The following is a 17,357-nucleotide window of genomic DNA, read 5'->3' on the forward strand; positions in this document are numbered from 1 at the left end:
TTTATAAGCAGCCTATATTTATGTAGCTGCTTCCTTTTTATTATGAATGCTAAGCATACAATAGTAGCCAATGGCTGCACAGTTTTGGCAACCACATTAAACAGACCTGTCAAAGTGATGCATTGAATACCAAAAGGGAAAGTTTAGCCTCTCATTTTAAACAATTTATTACATACTTGCAGACCATATTTATTAGTTGAGTTATTTATATTTTTGTTTTTTAGCTGGGTAGGTGGGCTGGTCAAGAATGATTTTCATCCATGACAGAATCATGAGGTATAATCATTCAGGAATAGCAAATATGTGTACCATTCTGGCAACACATAGCAATGAATATTTTGATTATATTGATTGTATGACTGTGCTTGCAAATTATAGCAGGTTGTAAAGCGCAATGAGTTATATACCATACATATTGGCTAAAGTTTGTTAAAATCTGCTTAATGGATAAGGTAGTGTCATTATTACTAGTTATTTTAAAAATAAATCCTGGCTTAGTGTTTTGTTAATAGTTGGTAAAGAATGAACAGTGTGTAGTTTTATAAAGAATGTGATACCATATAGCAGAAGTGTGTGAGGCAGGGTGTGAAAGTCAGAATTGGAGAGAAGCAGCAATAAAAACTCTCATAAATACACCCAGAGCATGTGTTACTTCTGTGTATTAAGTGAGTAGGGTAGAGGCTGAAAAAAGAAGCATTTACAAACATACACACCATGAACAACAAAGGATACAAAAGATTTGTAAAACAAAAAACAAGAAAGCAAGAAATCACAGGAATGATGCATTATTCTATTAATGAAACCAACTTATTAGGACTCTGTGACTCTGTGGCAGGGGTGTGCTGTTGTGTACAAGTGAAAGAGAAAGAATGTGGCAATTATTTAAATAACAGGAAGTGGTTAACCTTAATCTAAGTTAAAGGAGCTAAACAGTAAGGGGCCTATGATAAGCAGATGGGGAATGTTGGTAATCATTTGGGGGTAATCAGGCTGAACAACAGTGAAAAGGCCAGAGACTTGTAGTAATTTAGCAGAAGAGCATTAAAGCATTGAGGTTCTATTGTGTTTAGATGACATTTCAAATAGCACATGTAATTTTGTTAAATGTTTGTTTAGATTGTTTGAAGCCCCGGTGGTGCAGTGGTTAGCGTTGTCTCCTCACAGCAAGAGGTTATCCCATTCGATTCTTGGCTGGAGTGCCTTCTGTGTGGAGTCTGCATGTCCTCCCTGCAGTTGAGTGACATTTAAAGACATGCAGGTAGGTGCGTGCGTGAATGGGTGTGCCTTCTTTGAAGGTTGGGCAATGGGCTGGCAACTCAGCACCGTAAAAAATCCACTGCCAATCATTAGCAGACCAAAGTTCCGCTGTGGCGACCCCTAACCAAGAAAAGCTGAAAGACATTTGTTTTCTGTTTAGATCTTTTAAGTTACTAGTTGTTTAATATAGAATCAGACTGCCATTGTCCTGAGCATTAGATAATATGATAAAGTGTCAGGATGTTAGTAATACCATGTACTGTTAGTAACAGTCTCAAAGGAGGGTAGCAGTGAGAGCATTACTCTATAAATGAGTAAAGTGAGCAGATATGCAGGACACATAGTTGGTAGAAGACAGCTGATTTTCTGGAGAACACAATTGACATAATGGTAACATCTTTACCTCATTGATAAAAGTAACTGGGTCACAGATTGTGGTCCATATCAGGGTTACCAAGTCAGTGGTGTAAAGGTTGTCTCTAAATGATTTGATCATGTCATTTAATGTTGTCAAAATATTGAGCATGGGTATTTGCTGGTGAGAAGATGGCTGAGGACCTAATATATGTCAGAGACTCATGGTAATAGTAAGAGGTCTATTTTTCTCTATGGGCCAGTGTGTGCCCACTATAAAGTGCAGCATCTAAGCATCTAGCATACAGCTGATGACCAGTTGCCCAGCCTAGGTTATCTGGGTTAGCTCTGTTGAGCAAATGTTGAATGTGAACCCAGTTAACCTGCCAAAAATGAGTTAATGATTACTACATTGAATATAGGTTCACTAACCGGATGCAGCTTGGAAATGGATTACATGATAGGAAGAAGGGAACTAGATATCCTGTGTATCCAGTAAACAAGAGAAGGTCACTTGGTTTGGGATACTGAATCTACTACTCAGGAGGAGTATAGGCTAGAAATGATGTGAGGAATGCGGTGAAAGGGAGTATTCTTAAGGCAGAGAGGGGTGTCATTAGAATTAGCGAGAAACTCACGACAATCAAACTCCAGTGTAAAGATAGGGCAGGTTCCACAACCTCAGCCTATGTCTCACAACAGGATTGTGATGGTAAGAAAAAGAGTGCATTTGGGCAGCAGTTGCAGGAGCTACTAGCTAAAGCAGGACAATATGAGTTGGCGTTGGTAAAGAGGGACATGAATGCTCATACTAGAACAGACAGAAGAGTATTTGAAGACTACCTGGGTCAAAATAGGTGGTGCAACAGGAATAAAGGAGAGGCTATTCTAGACTTCTGTCTAGTAAATGGCTTGATGGTGGCCAACACACAGTTTTCCAAGAAACACAGTGACAAGATCACATGCAAGAATGGTCAATTTGCAACACAGGTAGACTTCCTTCTAGTAAGAAAAAGGCAGCGGGATAAAAGCAAAGATTACAAAGTAATCCCCACTGAAACAAGTGACCCCCAGCATAAACCACTGGTAACTCCAACCAGCTGAAAGTAGTGGTTAGAGAAGGCATTGCAATCAATAAAGAATGGGCTGAAGAAATGGAACTTCATAGAGCAAAAGCACAGGAGCTCAAGTAAATATATGTGCTCTAGTACCTCAGGATGAAGATAAAGTAGGTGGAACAAAAGAAGAGTGGCAGGATCTTTACAGAACAGATATGGGGCTGAGACAGGTATGGGGATAAGGCACATGATGAAAGCTGGTGGTGAATGCAGAATCCCAACAAGTTATCAAAAGAAAGAAGAAGTATAGAAACAAGTGGGAGATAGAAAAGATGGACCATATAAAGAAGGAATATCGGTACTTAACAGAGAGGCTAAGAGAGCAGTTGGAATCGCTAAAACAAGGCATCAGAGAAACTCCACCAGCTTCTATAAAGTGACTCAGCAGATGGTGTGACACCCCAGCACTGGCCCGGTAATCAAGGAGCCTCAATCCTCTCCACTAGCAGCAGTGGGGGACATACACACTGGGAGGATGACATGTACACACACAGTAAAGTGCAATTTCCCTTAAGAGCACACAGAGACCACAGTCAGTTGGGGGGCTGGTTTATCCCTCTTTCTCCAGATCCCCAATAAGACTCCCCACTGGCACAGCTCTTGAGTTGAGATCTCAGCTGAGTGGCCAAACCAAGACCTCCAGTATACTCTCTGTCCAATCAGTGCTTCATGTCCCTGCTCAAGTAGCTGACACACACACAGTTTGAGGCTTGATTTATATATACACACACACACACGCACGCACACACACACACACACACACACACACACACACACACACACACACACACACACACGCACGCACACACACACACACACACACACACACACACACACACACACACACACACACACACACACACACACACACACACACACACACACACCTGGGAAAGGCTGGCACAGGTTTATTAGCTATGCCCCCTTCTGCTCAGACTATAAGGTAGTTTTCAATGCCACCAGCCACTACTTATCAGCTACTTTAAGGTCTTTAGCAAAGGGTGTCCAATCTTATTGTGTAATGTCACTATTAAATCAAATGGTAGTTTGATCAAGAGTAAGGCTTTTAGGACTGGCCTGCACAGTGTCACCAAATAGATATGCAAGTGCTCCAAGAGCTTAAATATGTCTCACAAATATCAGCCACAAAGGTAGGATTAAATATATTTAGTAATAAATAATAAAATAACAAGACAATACTAAATATGTATTCACAGTGACTTCAGAATTCAGCTTCACAGGAAATATTTAAAACAACATTGCAGGACAGTCTCAAATAAATACAGAAAACATCTAAACTAATCTTTACTATATACCTTACCAGACTAAAACTTTTCCTCAGAACACACTGGTTATGCCCTTGTACTAAACCTGACTAATCATATATCTCTTCAGACTTGGTTCTGCCTACCCCATACTTCTCATGAACTGCTAGACCTTCCTTATTAACTATAAATACCATCTCCCTCTGAATTCATTATTTCCATCCTCTGTGGTTAATTATTTTACAGTGAACTCTCTTTAATTATAGTACTATACAATACCCTGTCTTCTTTATTTTATTTCTTTATTATGCATTTTAACTGTATACTATATTGCACCTGCATTTTGCACTGTTTATGATTTTTGCCCTCGCTGAAAATTTCTGTGTTAACCTGTAATACGCATTTATCACTGTGGTTGTTATTTTGTTTTTTGTTGTTGTTTTCTTGTTTACGTCTTGGAGCTTATCTCCCCGGGCCTCTACTGAAAATGGACATATATCCAGCTAGACTAGCCCGGTCAACAAATGTAAAATAAAAATAAAATAAAATAAATAAATAAATAAATTACTGAAGCTAAATGAAATTACTGTATCCTAGTTAACTTACTTACAGAGCAAGCAAGGCAGATGTGGTGAGTGGGTTTATCCCAGCTGATGCTGTCAGGTCAAACACAAATACAAAATGCACTGTCTCCCCCTCTCTCTCTCTCTCTCTCTCTCTCTCTGTCTCAGAGAGTTATTAAGTTAATATCACAAATATTGCTGCTGGGATACTTGCAGCATGACATCACTTATTGTCATCTGACTTCAGTTCCCTGGCTCCAAAACAAACATTGCAGTAGCATTTAGCATCTACCTGTGAAAATAAATAAACAAAGGCTTTTCCGCAGATGTTTGCAGATCCTGGAAGTCCTAAAAAATAAAACACTTCTACATCTCAAGCCTAGTAATAATCTCTCTTTCAAGGTGTGACACCCATGCACTTTACCAGTAATCAAGAAGCCTCAATCCTCACCACTAGCACCAGTGAGAGGCGTGCACATTGGAAGGATAACAAATACATACACACACAGTAAAGTACAATTTCCCTTAAGAGCACATAGAGATCACAGTCAGTCTGAGGCTGCTTTCCCCATTTCTCTCCAGATCCCCAATAAAACTCCCCACTGGCACCACTATAGGGTACAGATCTCAGCCTAGTGGACAAGGCAAAACCTGCAGCACCCTCTCTGTCCAGCCAGTGCTTTGTGTCCCTGCCCAATTAGCTCACACACACACACACACACACACACACACACACACACACACACACACACACACACACACACACACATACACACACACACACACACACACACACACACAGACACACACACACACTACGGGATTCATGAACGGATGATTTCCATGCAGGAACAGAACAGTATATGAGCTCCTGCATGGAAAATGGCTACCGAGCGATACAGGAAATTACCATTTTCACGTGCACGAGCGGCTCAACACTGTTTCTGCATGGAAAGCCATGCGGGATGCAAATCACCTCATTTGCTGGTAAAAACCATGCAAAAGAGGTGATTCTGCAATTCACGAAGCTGGCCGGACTCCATGCAGGAACACTGTCAGAGCAGAAATGTATTCAGTTAGTAACTGAATACATTTCTGCATCTGAACAAATGGAGGCAGGACAGCTCATGTAAAGCATGTATTACAGTCTTGACCTTAATAGCAGTTTATTTTTTTTAAATTAAACTTTTATTTTTTGGCCAATCACGGCCGTTTAAGCTTATGGCAATGGCACACAAATGGGATCATGCCGAAAATAAAAAAAAAAATGAGAAAAGTCATATAGTCAATGGCATGCAAAATGTACACAATACCAGGGAACACTGGTTGTCAAGGGGTCCATTTAAGTGCAGACTTACACACTGGGGTATGCAAATGAGGGGAGTTATACTGAATCACAGATTTCCTCAGTGTCAACTTGTACCAGTGCAAGTGTAAGAGCTGAATGACTTCATAAGGGGGTGTGTCATGCTTGCTGCAAGTGCATTGGAGCTCTGTGGCCCATGTTTGCCCTTAGCTAAGCACAGCTAAGGAAGGGGGTGTGTCAGATGTGCCTGAGCACTGTGTATATAGACTAAATGGGTGTGCGTCCTGCACACTAGGATTTAAACACACACAAAAAAAAACAAAAACAAAAAAAAGAGGAAATAGGAGCACTGTTTACATTTGAGCACTGGATATGCATGGCGTGCCTCGGGGCTTAAATAGGGAGGAACTAGGAAGGGGAAACAACACTAGGAAGGCAATCAAGGAGAATTAATATAGCTGGCAGGTGGAATGTATCAGAATCAGCCAATTACACATGCAGCAGCCCAGCACAGTAATATAAACTATGCAAACACCCTACAAACTGTTTCTTCCCACAAACGCTACACCACTGGTACTGTACACAGATGGGGGATGTTAACTGGCAAAACTAACTAAAAATGTTAGAGGCTGCTGCTGCTTTACTCTATCACTATGTGCTAGAGTAAAGCAGCAGCACATATTGATAGAGTAAAGCAGCAGTAGCCTCTAACATTTTACTCTATCAATATGTGCTAGAGGCTGAGACTGGTGAGGAGGAGAATGATGACAACCGACCCACAATGAGCAGGAGGAGGAGGAGAAGAAGTGCTGACAACATGCATGCATCTCTTCCACCATATATCAGAATATCCTGAGGTAGTTGGTGCTATAGACTGCACGCACATCCACATCAAAGCACCAACCAGTGAGCAGGGCAGGGTCTACATAAACCTCAAGGGCTTCCCCACCATCAACTGCCAGGTCATGTGCGATGCCCAGGGCATTATCATGAATGTGTGTACTGGCAGCCCTGGAAGTTATCATGACTCCCACATCTGGCATTGCTCACAGATGTATCAGGCATTTTCCAGGGGTGACATCCCATAAGACCATCTAGGGGGGATGCTGGGTATGCACTGGAGCGATGGCTGATGACACCCACCAGAAATGCACAAACACATGAACAAGAACACCATAATGAGGCACACGCACAAACCAGAATCATTATAGAGCATGTGTTTGGGATGTTCAAGTCATGGTTCCACTGCCTTGACATATCCGGTGAAACCTTTCAGTACTCTCCAGCTACATGTACACAAATGTTCATAGCATTGGTCATGCTACACAATATGAACCTGTGGAAACAGCTGCAGCAGGAACAACACAGGGCAGGGCCAGCCAGCCCCCCATCATTGCCAAGGCCAGCACAGGCACAGAGGGAGTCGGAGGAGGAACATCCTGTGCCTGCCCCTGTAGGCAGAAGGAGGCGTGCACAATATCACAGCCTTTGGCAAAGAAGCAACGCATAGCACACACACTGATACTATAGGGAACCAGGGACTGATACCTCTCTCTGACTTGCACATACAGTAAAAGGGATGCCAAACATGAGACTACCTGAGCTTTACCATGTACAGGGAGTGTACTATGTGCATCCAGCATAGTCAGCCCTCCAGCACTGTGCAATACTGGCCCAGCATCAAGGTAAGTCCCTCTTCCTATCAATTACTGAATGGAGTAGTATGTTCTCATACTTGTATGTATGATATGGATGCAAGCATGCAAGGAAATTGGGTGGCTAAATGGGATAGCAGCAGACAGCTATATGGGGCAGCAGGAAATTCATAAGAAATACCGGTGTCAACATACTAGGTGGCACTACATAAGGTGACAGCCCCCATGTGATGGTCCAAAGAACTGTGGGTGTCAATAGGTCACACACATTGATTTCAGTGAGGGTCACATATCCACCACCAGCCTCACCTAGCAGGATAGGTGTAGATGACCATGAAGAAAGGCTGGGCTAAGGCCTCCAAATGATGGCAATGGTGAACAGCCCCCCAGCAGAACTACACAGACATACTACAACAGGTCTGGCAGTTGCATTCTAGTTCTGAAGGGTAAGAAGTCTGAAACTGAAATATATGCCATTAAGATCTAACAGGTGTACTGTACTCATATGCCTCCTGTCTGCATGATAGGTCACAATACAATATGAAATGGAATCCAACAGAGTAACCGAAATACCAGTACAGTCATTTCAAACATTAGAGTCTGCAAATCTGCAGATGTGCACCCCCCCCCCCACAATCCCATGTAGAAATGCAGTAACAGATGGCCTGCAGCACTCTAAAATGGCCTACAGTCCTCTGGCAAAGGCCCATGCCTTACCCATAGTGCCAATGTACGGAATGTCAGAGGGTCCCAACTAACAACCTAACACAGTAAACAGAAAAAATGCAACGACATATTGACAAATGCCAGTAGCATGCCTCTCCATGTCCTACTGCAAGGACCATGGATCTGGCCATAAATACTGCTGGGATAAAGGCCCAGCTATAGGGATACCTCTGAGATATTGCTTACATAATGTTAGGTGGAGGAGAGAATAGCGGGAGGGTATGTGTAGATGCATGGATGTCATGAAGTATGTGAAGTCTGAAACTGTTATGTCCACCCATACTTCTCCCAACTGCAAACCCATGAATGAATAGCCACAAAACGACTTGTAAACCACAATGTGAAGATAAACTGACTAGATATATGAGTCCTGCCTCCGGATAACCAGGGTGTATCTGTACAGCTGAGAGGTATGGCCGCAGCAGGATATGGCCATTCCGTGAAGTTGAGAAAAGCACAAGGAGGGGAACCCCAGCCAACATACTAACAAGGTGCTGCACCATTTACACAGAACCAGTAGTCTATTGTCTGTAGCTACCTCTCCACAATGGCAGGTGTGTGCCAGAATGTGTAGTCTATATACATCAGAATATTGGTCTCAGCTGCATTCATCTTGTATTTCCAGGTAAATAACTGTGAGCAAAGAATGATAACTGTCAGTAGTTGATGACATGACACATCACAGTGAGCAGTACATATAGGTTCATAGGTTAGTTCTAGGCTAACTGCCCTCATGGGCCTTTTTAAGCCTAGCCAATTACCCCATGTGAGAATCAAACTTTGCACCTTGCGTCTGCAAGGTAAATAACTTAACCATTATGCCAACATATATCAGAATATCTATGCTACAATCAAACATGTCACACAAGCAGCACAGACAACAATAGTTACAGTATCCCCAGTATGTTAAGCTCATTGTGTCTCCATATTGGCAAACTATCTACAGATATACTGCAGAAATAGTTTGCTAGGTGTAGCTGTAGCACACAAAACCCTGAACTGGAGTCCAGCTCTCCCCGGAATGGATGCACACACTCAGTATAGAAGGTCATACTGGCATGCTCCTACACTTAGAGAAATGCAGCCCATGTCTCACAACACAGTGGACTACAGATATCGGTTATTCACAGCTGCCTGTTCACACACACCAAATTGTACATAATTGATACTTCACACACACACACATTGGATAGGAATACACACACATATCTAAGGCCAACATAATATAATATGTCAAACATACACACACAGAGACGTGGGGAAGACAAAGAAAGACAGCGGCAGACAGAATCCCATTATGAGGCCTGTCCCACCTACTACACATCCCATTGGCCTATATCACATGATGTGCTGATGTAATTCACTGTAGAAATACATTTGTTAGCCCTCAGCCCTATAGTGTTAGTGGTGCTTGTGATAACTGTGTAACATTACAGTACAAATAGGTATATATGTAGTAGTTGTAATCTCAGTCCTGTCAAATGTAAAGTTGTGTGTGAGTGTGTGTGTTTCTAGATGAATGTGGTTGAGGCCATTCACACTCACTAAACTTCCCTTACCCCTCCTTCAGCACTGATGCTGATGTCATTCATCTTCAAAGATACCTTTGGACAGCTCTCCAGCATATAAGATCCATGGTGCTTGTGATAACTGTGTAATACTATTGTGTAGCAAACTAGTTAGGTAGGAGTTCAATCCTGATCCTGGTAACTGCGTAAATGTGAGTGTTTGTGTGTGAGAGAGTGTGTGTATCCTTGTAAAGACCTGATTTTTGTAGCCATTCACACTTACAACACTTCCCTTACTCCTCCTTTAGCACTTCTGCTGATGTCACCCACCTTCAAAGATACTTTTGTGTTGTGTGTGTTGTTGTGTGCGTGTGTCTGTCATCAGTATCCTGTGGAGGTGACTGTGTAATTGTGTGTGTGTGTGTGTGTCTGTCTGTCTGTCGTCAGTATCCTGTGGGTGTGATTGTGTAATAACAGGATCCATTGGGGGTGGGTTTTGCTAAATTATGTTGAGGACCTAGTATATGTCACAATGTCCACATTACAAGGCCAACAGTTGTCAAACACCATAGAGGTTGGTGTAGACAATCCACAGCCCTAAATGTCTTGTGCCATGTGCAATGACTACGTGACAGTATGGATTAGTGAACTAAATAGGCAACCCTTCTAATACTCAAAGACCACTCTCCACCCACGTATCATACACACTTGGCTAGGCAAAATCCACTATATCGGTAGTTCCCCTGCATATTGCCTCACAGATAGTACCCACAGTGTGATTGCAGTGGACTACATGCCTGTTGACCACAAAAGTGCCACTGACATCAGAAAGTACTTTGATGTGTTACATCTCCTGACTGTGTCCCAACAAGTAAAAGGACATGGCACCCTGTTCCATCCCTTCAGTAGCCCAATCAATGTGTACAGTGGACCTTTTGTCATGTTCCCCACTGCACACCTGCTACAACTGTAGAGTCTGCAAATGTACCCCACAAAGGGAATACCATGCCTTATACACATGCCATGTATGGACAGATGCCACTAACTCCACTTAATACCCGTATCATACTGTCAATGTAGGTGCAATCACTACCTCAGTTACATAGTCAGGTCTCACCAAATGAGGTCAGGAATGCTACATCAGAAGATACCAATCTACCCAACATGCCCCAGAGATCTCAAGCACACTTTCCCACATCAAAGAACATGGATGTGGGGCATGTGCACAACCCAGACACTGTCCGTGTTATGGAATATAGATCACATACATGGGAAGCAGTTCACATCACTGGCCACCCACAATAGAAATCTGGATAAGTGGATGGAGAATACAATACCCATCCCTGGGGACCAGTCCATTGACTATACTCCTGAGCCACACTGGGGACTATTGTCATGTGGCCTGATGCTAGGGTATTCCCTTGGGCTAGCCTTGTAGAGCCTTCAGGTCCATTCACCTACTATACACCTATGAAGCAATGAACCTATGGATCTCAGTAATGGCAAGTGTGTGTGTGTGTGTGTGTGTGTGTGTGTGTGTGTGTGTGTGTGTGTGAGTGACTAATAATCCCAGTGTGTTTGGTTGATGAATATCCCTTGTGGCTGTGGTTATTAACAATCAGAGGTGTGTCCAAACCAGAACATGTATCATTCTCCATTCTACAACAGATGAACAGATGTTGTACATCAACATATACCTATGCACAACCTTCAGCCCTATAATCTGTGAGGCATATGCAATCACTGTGTTACAGACCGGGGATTACTGTGCACACACTGTACTCTGCCTATGACATGGTGGATGTGTCATCACACTGCCATACCCTGTGGCCTTGCTGCCGGGCCACATCCTGGTGACACACAGATACCTAGAACGGAAATGGGATACAGCATTTGAGAACACATTCACTCAGCACTTCACTTATGAAGGGAGTGAGGGGTAAAGCTGGCACTGAATGTGTTGCCAAGACTGTGGCCAATATCTGTTGTCTCAGGATAGGTATTAGCTTTGTGCAGTAACTCACAGCACTTGTGTTGAATGCTGTGGAGGTTGTTGATGTAGCTATCAAAGGCTGTTGTGACTGCCATCCGTGTCTGTTGCATCTCTGCTGCCATAAATGCCTGTCGGGGATTCCATGAGGGATCCAAAGTTGTGTTTGAGGCTAATAAGGGAGTTCAACAGTCATGGGACACCACCTTTCCCTGCAACAGTGTCCTCTTTCTGACGTACACTTTAGTAATGGCAGGGGACCATCACTTTATCTCCCAGTGTTTGGAGGACTGTGTCTGGGTTCTGTTGACTCTGGCTAGTACCATGCATTCATGAACCTATTTGTACAGTGCCTATGTGTATGATTCAACAGTCATGCAGCTACGTCTCATTGCCATGGGTGCAGTGAAGACATCAACCCCTGTTTTCATGGCTGCAGAGTCAGCTTTGGAGAGGTTTTCCCAGGTGGTTATCTTTGTGGGGGGTGTGGCTGACATGTTGAGTGCCATGTTGATTACAGCCTGTGTGAATCTCACCATGCAGGGATTCATGTCTGGGGATGAGCAATGGTCCCATATTTAAGTGGTCAACACAGGTCAAGGTTGTTGTCTCCTCTACCAGGGGTCAGTATGAGCTGGTCTAGGGCAATGGAAATGATGAATCACAGAAGTGTTGGGCTACTGTACTGGTGCTTGGCTACATTCCCCAAGTGATGGAGGGGTAGTTGAAGATGTGTACTGTGTCAGTGTTGCTTTGGAACAGGTCTAGGGACATAGATGTGGACCCATAGCAGGCTATGGTCTGGATTGCATTATTACCCCAAGGCAGTTGTACTGGAAGTATCTATAATGCATTATGATGGGATACTAATCTGGAGGTGTTCCTATCCATAATGAATATGGAGACAACACCACATGTGGAGGTGTGGTGTGGTCCATATTTGGGGGCTGACAACTGTGGAATGTGTCATAGCCTGATGTTGCAGGTCTGCTGTCTGCTGCTGTGAACCACCGCTCCATTGCAGCAGGCATGTGTCCTCCACTCTGACTGCTATGAGTGACTGCATCCTGACAGTTAGATGTCCACTGTTAAGCAGCATGACCTTCAGATTACATACATGTGTAGCTGTTATGGTAGTAATAACATTAGGATCACTGCCTAATTAGGCACCATAGGGGTGGTAAGACACTTAGCCAGTACCTGGCAACCCAGCGGTGACAGATGTAGGACATCCATGGCAAGTCATTGGGTTCTGTCAATAATGCCATCCCAAGCAGAGAGGTTCTGGATCCCCTGAAAATGACACGTAACACGTAAGCCAATGTTGCAGTCAACTATCTCTTGATAGTACCGGAGCATCATTCTGTGTGACCGCAGTAGACTGCCCAGGGCTACTGTTACACCTGCCTGGACCACATAATCAGAGAGTTCAACCATGTCTCCTGTCATGTAGTCCAGGGAGGTGTGTCCCAAGTCATTCACACCCACATGGATATGGAGTGATACCCGTAGTTGTTGTGTAGTAACATGACTGGCTGTGCCATGTGTTAGATGCTGGCATGTGATACATATTTGGCTGTTACCTGCTCCATATTCAACTTAGTGAGTGGGATGTGTGTGCCTCAGTATTGAGTTACCCATGATCACTGTATTGTGCAAGGTAATTAGCATTAGGGGCTTAGGTTGGGGGCACACTGTGTAGGTTAAATATGTGTCCCGTGGCATGTGCCATGTTGCAGTGTCTGGGTGGGTGTCTGTCTTGCTGGTCTGTGCTGTTTGGGTAGCTGCCCAGTGAGTGCCTCTGGGAAGGTGGGTGTGTGACTTTTCACTGTATGTCATGACTGTCAAAGTGGGTGTCATGATGATCTACTTGTTCCACATGGTGTGGTGCAGGTGTTGATCTTATCCTCTTGACCTACTAGTCCAGTCTTTGCTGGAGAGTGCATATGTCCACACTGGGTGATATATGGGTAACCCTCACAGGTCTGAGTGTTTGGGGTTTAGAGGGGAGGGTTGTCTGTGTACATGCAGCAGTTGCAACAGTGCCCCAGAATGGACAAATGCACCATGTTAATGGGTGAAAGCACAGATAACCACCCTTCAAACATGCCAGGAGGGGTGGACAAAACTAGGAAGTACTGGGGTGACATCTGTGATGAACGAGTACTGCTGATGGCTCACAGATGTGCCACACTTCTTGATATAATAATCTGGTGCCATGCCATAATGCTAGTTGAAGTGCAAGACAGAAAGAAATAGCATGATGTACAGGTGGAAGAGAAGGCAGACTGTCTGCCACCTGTAATATTTTACCACAGCTGTGCAGTTATCAGCAGCTTTGGCCATGTGGAAGTTCAGTAAGCTCTGTAGCTCGTGCTGCAACTGTGTAATACTATAGTAGACTTACCTAGATAGGAAGGAATTCTAATCCCAGTACTGGCAAGTGTGTGTGTGTGTGTGTGTGTGTGTGTGTGTGTGTGTGTGTGTGTGTGTGTGTGTGTGTGTAAATTGTGTACTGTCTGGCTTATACCATTTTGACCTGTGCACTTCCCTTCACTCCAATTTAGTAGACCTGTTGATGTCATCCACCTTAGAGGTACATTTGGAAGAAGTGGAAATGTATAAGCTCTGTGGCACATCTGATAACTGCATAGTACTATAGTATGATCACCTAGATAGGCATGAGTTCTAATCACAGTACTGTCAAGTGTGTGTGTGTGTGTGTGTGTGTGTGTGTGTGTGTGTGTGTGTGTGTGTGTGTGTGTGTGTGTGTGTGTGTGTGTGTGTGTGTGTGTGTGTGTGTGTGTGTGTGTATGGGTGTGTGAATTATGTACTGTCTGTCTCATACCATTTTTGTCCTGTGTGCTACTCATAGACCTGTTGATGTCATTCACCTTAGAAGTACCTTTGGAAGAGGTGGAAAAGTAAAAGCTCTGTGGTGCATCAGATAACTGCATAGCACTATAGTAGGAATACCTAGATAGGCAAGAGTTCTAATCCCAGTACTGGCAAGTGTGTGTGTGTGTGTCTGTGTGTGTGTGTGTGTGTGTGTGTGTGTGTGTGTGTGTGTGTGTGTGTGTGTGTGTGTGTGTGTGTGTGTGTGTGTGTGTGTGTGCGAGTAATATCATGAGTGGCTTATACCATTTTGATGTATATACCATACATGGCTGGTGACCACCTCCCGCTGCCATTACTTTATATAGTGTGGTGTCAGCATCTGCCTCACATGCAGCAGGTTAAACCATTGTACTGTCCTCTGTACAGATGTGTCTGAAATATCCATATGTTTGAAACCTATGCATGGTCGCAAGTGGTCTGTGTGCCTTAACAATTCCCATGTATGTGATATTACAGCCAAATAAGCCACAGTGAGTATACTGACACATATGGCAGCATGAGGTATCATACCTGACTGAAACATCATGCTGATAGGATGTCTGCCACCCTCACAGGTGGCTTGCCTTGTAGGTGCAATACATGAGTACAGATGCTTGGTTTTACAAGTGAACTGTACCTGTTATGGGTCACAATAAAGGCTGGAAGAGGTGTGGAGTGTCACATTGTGGTCCTAATTAGTATGTAACAGGAACACCTTGCAGCTTAAGAGGGGTGTGTACACAATTTATATCCACTATATACCAGTAATGTGTCACACTTGACCTTACCTTAGGCCATTTATCCAGCACAATTTGTTGACCTGTGTCCAGGTGTCTTGGCACTGACAAGTTGTGAGGTATGCTACAGGAATGTTAAATTCACATCAGATAGGCTCCAGTGGTGACCACTGTGATGCAATACAGTTAACCCAAGCACAAGTGAACATGCACACCAAGCAATATAGCTATTACATAAAGCAATATAGCTATTACTGATAGTTGTGTGCATGGTAAATTGCAAGTGCTTCACATGCCTGTGGTATTGCCAGACAACAGCAGAACAATGTAATACTCACCAGCATCAGGCTGCTGTCCCATATGCAGACCAGAGAGTCCTAGGTAGTTGTGAGAGGGAGTTATTGTCAGCAGACACACATGTGGCCTTGTTATAGGATGGATGCAGCATGTCTGCACATCTACAGTACTAACCACAATAATACATAGTGTCCTGTCCTCACCATAGATGTGCACCTTTGTGCATTAGAAAACCCCATCTACAACTGAAATCGGACCTGACACATGCATTACAGATATATGTGCATCTGATACATTAGTGTATTAATCCCCACTGGGCCCTTATCTACACGCTCCTCATCCAGAGTGTGTGTGTGCAACCCACCTCCACAATGCTTCCCTCAACATCATGGTTTGTGCATTTGGTGTATGGCCCAAGTGGGGTGAGGAGCTCCTCTGTGGGTGTCAGTGGGGGCTGGATGGCTGGGCCCCCACCTGTGGCTAGCCGGTCCCTTGCTACAGCAGCAGCCCATTGATGGGCATGGCATTTGAGGTCAGTTGCCCGATGCTGCACATGCTCATAAGTTCTGCTGTGCAGGCCGACATCTTTACCCTGTGGACCACACTGTTCCACAGGGCAGTCCTCTCCTGCACATCTTCTGCTCTCCATCCACATGACAGGACATAATGTCCAATCACATATTGGGTGATGATGTCTGTTTCCCCAACAGAGAATGCTGGTAGGTGAGCACTCTGCATGTTACCTGGAAGACATAAACAGGAAAAGGTTACGGATCTCATACTGTTGTCAAAATGCACATCAACAGTGGATATTTCTTGCAAATAATCCAGAATACACTGAAACCCTCCAAGCTATCATGGCTATAGCAGCTTGCATTACATGCCTGCCCCTGAGCTATCTTATTCCCCCCAATGTTGGACACTTGATGGCATAATCCTCTATCCTCCATTCATTTCTGTGTAGAGGGTTGACAGTGGTCATCTTCCATGTGGACGGTGTGTATATGGTGGCAGGTCTGTGTTTGACTGGGGTGTGTGATGGAGTTCTGAGCACATGCCTGAGTTTATGTAGGGGGCAGACAGTGATGTTATTATGCCCCATGGAGATATGCTGTTGTTGCCATCAGTAGGCAATATGTACATGCTCACCACTGCTGAGGGGAGGAGTGTGGTTGATGTGCATATCTCCATGTACAACTGGGGTGGACAGAGTGGCAATGTTCCTACCTAACCAGTGTGATGTAGGTTGCCTATATCCATGGCATGTGTGTATGAGGTGTTTTTTACCCCCAGCACAGGGTAAATTCTATTGTTTCATCTGAGACTTACAACATATGTGGAGACATGGTTGCAATTGCCTTGGTGGTGTGGATATGTCTGATTCATAGTCATAGTCAGCCTTACAGGACATCACCTGTGAACTTACATGCTTGCTTAGATATAGGTGGACTTGCTTCAGAGTTGTTGCCTGCACCTATGTGTACCTGTACAGCCAATGTAGCAACCTATTACATGGTTTGTGTATTGCTGCTGTCCACCAAAGGGGATTACTCTACCTTGGTGGAGGCTGGATATACAGGTCAGGTACTGCTGTGTCCATATAGCTACAGCAGATATAAAAGATAAACATCCCTGATACACTGCCTAGTATTTGTGCAATTGGAACATGACACCACAATAACTAATTTCATAACAATTCGCACT

This window comes from Protopterus annectens, chromosome 11.part0 (genome assembly GCF_019279795.1).
Source record: "Protopterus annectens isolate FY-2018-M chromosome 11.part0, PAN1.0, whole genome shotgun sequence".
In the NCBI taxonomy this organism is placed as follows: Eukaryota; Metazoa; Chordata; order Ceratodontiformes; family Protopteridae; genus Protopterus; species Protopterus annectens.